Source organism: Mesitornis unicolor, unplaced genomic scaffold (assembly GCF_000695765.1).
Source record: "Mesitornis unicolor isolate BGI_N332 unplaced genomic scaffold, ASM69576v1 scaffold48408, whole genome shotgun sequence".
Lineage (NCBI taxonomy): Eukaryota > Metazoa > Chordata > Aves > Mesitornithiformes > Mesitornithidae > Mesitornis > Mesitornis unicolor.
The window spans coordinates 25448-31003 of record NW_010202103.1 but is presented as its reverse complement, the minus strand read 5'-3'; positions in this window follow the sequence as shown (position 1 = coordinate 31003).

The following is a 5556-nucleotide window of genomic DNA, read 5'->3' as shown; positions in this document are numbered from 1 at the left end:
CCTGCTGAAAGGCGTTGTTCAAGGACTGTGCTCTTTAGGAAAACTCATAATGAAGTCAAGGCCATGTTACATACAAGGAGAGAGGGGGTGAATTTCAAGTGTGATTTTTAAAGACAGAGTACCTCTTTGCAGTCTGAGTTCGAGCAAGCAGGTGTGAGAGCGCACCTGGAAAGTGGTGCCAGCAGCTGGGAACTCTTTTGACTTCTTTTAGCTTCAAGATAGAAATGCCATAACACCCTCACCCCCACAACCCCCGCAGGCCAAGAGAGTCATCAGCTTTCCCACGGGTTAGCACCAGTCTCTATACATTTTTCTCCTTTTGTCTGTTTCTTCATCTTTGCTCCTGTTTCTCCTCTCACTGTTCCCTTTCCTGCAAAACACTCTTCCTTTTTTTTTTTCCCCTCTCTCTCTCTTTCTTTGCTTCATTGTGATTTAGCACAGAGCACTTAATGGCTTGATTTTCACATCTTTTTCTGAAAGTCTTTCCCTCCTTAAAAGAAAAAACAAACTGAAGCTTTGGAAGAACCCTGCAAAAGCCTGTTCCTGTTTCGGTTAGAGCAGAGTAGGATCCAGAATGATGTTATTGCTCAGGATCAGCCTATGGCGTTGCACATTCATGAGAGTTTCTGACATAAACACAGAACTTTCATAACATCAGCAAATGGTTTATTTGCTTTACATGCTTATCAATATTGTCTGCGAATCAAGGAGCAAAGTGTAATAAATGCTGTGGAAGTGGGGGCTCTATTTGATGTTTTCACAGTGTTGTGCCTGCAAAAATGGAAGTTAGTGGGTGTTGCTCAGTGAAGTGTGCATTTTAAAGTTACCCACAGTGATGCCCATTGTCCTGTCGCTGAATTGCATGATGTCATGTTTCATTTAAGGCTCTTAGCGATGTCGAAGATTGTCGGTGTGCTGGGAAAAAGGCGGTGAGAAAGTTGTGAATCAGGTTTCTGTAAAGCTTTTGTGTTTCGGGTTTTGCTAGATAAAAGCTGACTCATGCAATATTTCTGTCGAAGGAGCTGTACAGACTAGTAAGAGCTTCTCATTTTACCTGAGTGCCCAATGAGGTAATTCGGGAACAGCTGAAGGCAGAGCCTGTGCCTCTCCTCTGCCACACAGGTAGGTTGTGGGTTGTTCAGAAAGAATTGGGAAAATAGAGAGGGCTTTTTTGTCCTGGATGCGAGGAGCCAGAAACATTCCTCAGCGGTGAGATACTGTCGCAGAGGATTTTCCCTTGCAGTAATGTTCTCGGACATTAGTGTGCTTGATTGTGACAGAGGCTTATTCTGCTTTAAATACTGCAGGGGGGGTGGGGGGCAGTAATTTGACAGACAGAGGCATGTTAGTTGGTGACTTTTTTCCCTTGTCATAAGATTTCTAATGAATGGGATTTCTGTTGCTCAAAGTTCAGTTAAAGTACTTGGCAGCATATCGTTTGTGACGGTTCAGACTAGAGATCTAATCCTGCAAATATTATAGCTCTGTAATGTGACTTTGTTCACAGAGGGTGCTAGTTTTAGAAATTATATGCATTCGTATGCAAGACTTAGTAATTACAAATCTGTTGACCTTCACTTTGACAGTGTTCGGAGCAGAGGATATGGAGGGAGTGTATTTAAGATCATGTTGAGATTCTTGTAGTGAATGTATTTTAATCTTTCTTGGTCAGGCAGCTGTGTAACATTAAAGTTTCTCAATTCTAGTGCTGCATTTGAACGTGATACTGAATGTAGAAAATGTTCTAAACAATCTTGCCTAATTGTATCCATAGTATGAATGCTTTATGTGAAGTATGAAAATATCTCAAGGGAAATACAGGAAAGATTTCTTGTAGTCTCATCACTTTTATGTAGCTAAACTTCCAGGGGATGTGAAGCCTGTGATTTCTGATAATGTTGACTTTGTAGATAACATCGGAGGTGTTCTTTTTCATGCCAGGAGAAAGGCAACAACAATACTAATTATGAATATAAATTGACTTGTGAGTTTTTAGTCATGCAGTATGTCTTAAAAATGTCATGTGCAGTAAACAACTTGCAGGAATAAACACGTAAATTTAGATGGGACTTGGGATCTTTATATTTAAATATAAAATTGACATAAAGCACTTTATCTCTCATTGTATGCTAATCTTTTAGAGTAGCCAAAGCTGCAGAGATAATGGAAAACCATTTATCATTACCATGAATATAGTTACAGGAAGGAGGTATTTGTTAAGGAAAAGTAAGTGACAGAAGTAGTACATGCATTTTCTGTGAGAACTTGTTTATGACTGCATGCTGAAAGCCTGGGATACTCCAAGATAGCTGCTTTGCATATGCCTTCAGTGTTGTAACTAATACTGCAGTTGTCTCTGGGGGTGAAACACAGATTTTTCTGGCCGTTGCACCACTGTGGAGTAGGGCAACAGTTGTTCTTGCTGGGGAGTGGTCGGGGGTTGTGCCACACCGGTCTCTGTGTGTGTGTGTGTGTGTGTGTGTGTCTGGTGTGGGAGGAGGAGGGGTAGGAGAGAGCAGCGAGGTTTGCTGTAGGAGGGGGAGAGGCTAACAATTCATACAGATGCACAATAAATGACCTTGTTCAGAGAGCATGTTTCCTTGTGAGTAGGGACAAGTAGTAATTATCCTCCTTTTAGTGCTGAACTAACAAGTAATTACTGTTATTCCTTAATTAAAGTATGCAAATTGAAGATTTCTTTTTCTTTTTCTCCCCGGACTAAGTTAAATACCGTTATTCACTGCTCTCAAAAGTTCACAATATTATTTTGGTTTGTCATTGAAAAGGTTCAGTAAACAAAAGAACGCCTAACAAAAAAAGCAGTGAACCGGGCCAGATGTAGGTCAGGGCATACAAGAGTTGGTCAAAGCGTGTGCTTCTTTTGAGGGTCTGGGGGTGCCTACAATTACCAAACTGTTTGCAGCCCAAGTTTTGGTGAATGCCTCTACCTGCTGGTGCTGCTGCTGAAATTGGTGGCCTGCGGGTTAGGGGCCTTATAAATCAGTCCTGCTGGGTATAGGACAAATGAACTGGCTTTTGATAGTAAGTTTGTATCAAGGACAGAAATTTCTAAAGAGGTTACAGTGTTTGCAAAGGCACTGACTCAGTTGTGATACATAGAAAGCAACCTTTGGGGATGCTGTTTCTCCTCTCCTTTGCTGTCGTTAATTCACTTGTGAATTTTTCACCTGGCAGTCAATACAGACCTTGGGCAGCTGGCGCAAGAGTGAAGTTACTTTGTGGTAAAACTGCAGAGTAAAACTGAAAAGCCAAATCCAGAAGGATGGCACATCACACTGGCATTGAACTGGATTTAGCCTGCTGCCTTTTCTGATGGACTTGTGACTGCAGAAATAATCTAAAATACCTGTTCCTGATTTCAGCAGTGAGGGTAATGCTGCCTAGACTCAGAAGGGTTTCTGAAGATAAACCTGTGAAGCTGTGGAAGAATTACAGTTCCTGTGTTATTGGGAAGAGCTGTGAGTTTGTAACAGCTGTCAGTAGGTGAGGTGGAAATTGAGGGCTGGGCAGAGCCAGGGCTTGTCCCAATGCAGTGGGCAAAATTTTAGTAAGAACCCTCCACAGAGAAGCCAGATGACCAATTTACAGGAAAAAAGGAGTAACAACGAAGTAAAAACTAACTTTTGAGGCTAGCAGTTAGGATGAGGCTTTGAGGACAAAACTCACCAAGATTTTCAAGTAGCAAAAAGTGTGCTTGGTGCAATTTATGGAGAAACATACACCAGTGGTAATTTGTGTAGAAAAATGGGGGGACTGGAGTCAACTGTGTTGCTTACAATTAATTAGCAGTGCCTAGCAGGTGCCTGGGGTTCACCAAGGTCAGTGGGAATACAGGTGCTAAATAGCAAGCCCATTTTAACAATTATAAGTAATCCTTGTTCTTTTTTAATAAGCAATGATGTCAATAAGCAAGAAACAAAGGGGTTTTATTTTTCTAAGACACGTAAGATCTCCCAATGCTTCTGGCTACAAGTTTTTCATAACTACTTTTAACATTTATTCTGACTCCAATTTCACTGACCTGAACTGTGTTTTGTTTGGTTTTTATATTAATGAGCCTGACAATGTTTGTGAAGCAAATATTACATATTAATGCCTTTAGGTTATCTGAGAGGCAGACCACATATCAGTGAAACAGGAAGAAAAGAGCATGGAGTAATGGACTGCCACAGGAACCCTTTATTTCTCCCCCTAAACATGGCTAATCAAGTGTTTCTTTGTCATGTAATTTTAGTAAAATATCTTGGAGTAAGTTAGTGGAAGGGTATCCCTGTTATCTTATTTATCCTGTGCATTTTTCAAGGGGGTATACATCTGCACAGCAACATTGTGCTTTCTAACCAAATGTGAAAAATGATCCAAAGCTGATAACAAAAATACATTCTTATCAAAAATGCATACTTTCTTATCACAAGCAATAGGAAGGCAAACATCTTTGTCCATACCCATTTAGAAACAAGAGAACTTCACTGCATTCTTAAGTTTTAAATATTTCCCTGTTTTATTGCTTTATATTTTATTTCACAGTTTGTACTTGATGTAGTTTATTCAAGAAGGATAAGAAAATACACTTCTGTGCTGCAAAACCAGAACCTGACACAGTGAAAGGCTATAAATTCTCAGACTTCAAGGTAAAACCAGGGGTACAGAGGTGCCAAATTGGATTAAAAACCTAATGACCAATTTCTGACCCATGTAATGAGCAAATTACTCTGTGTTATATCCATGTGTTACCTTGAGGGCAATACTTCTCCTTAACAGAAAGCTAATACCATCATCACTGAAATGGCAGTAGTAATTACTCATGTACAAATAAAATTTTATACATTCAAGATAGTCCAAATAAATAAAACATTCTCCTCTGGACTTTGTGTTTTTTTGTTTGCTTTGGATTTTTTTAAAAATATTTTAAAATAAATAGTCGTATTTGATTTTGAAAAGTTAGAGAGTTGCTTTCTGCTTTGAATGAAGTTCTCTCCTCTGCCCTCCTCTGTGACCAACAGCAGCAGGAGTTGTGTCTGGGAGGTTTCTCCTTGTAATTGCATTGCAAGTCTGCCTCAGTTTAAGAAGGGCCACCTTAAAGGTTGGGCAGGTTTAATTTCCAGCTTACTGGCTTTATGGTTTCTTTACTGAAACTGCTGTCTAGAGCTGGTGTGTTTTTTGAAACATGAGATTGCTGCTGGAGTAAAATACTGTGTAGGTAGCTTCAGTATTGCTTTTCTTCCTAAATGTCATAAGTTTCCCTTTTCATAGGACAGACATTCTGAAATTCTTTCAGCTTGAGGCAAGATTTTTTGGGTGGACACTTCTTACTGAAATGAAATCTTGAAGTATTGAATTTATCTGCAGCTGCTTTTTCAGATTCTCATGATGTATCACTCACAACTTGGTCAGAGAGAGATCTGCATTGCATCATGGACAGTGTCCTGCTGGACATTTCAGCAATAGAAAGAAAGTAGAACTGAAGTGCCAACAGGAATACAGACAGCTTACTTTTTTGTTGCGCTTATTTGGAAAATAGTTTTGGGTCTGTTC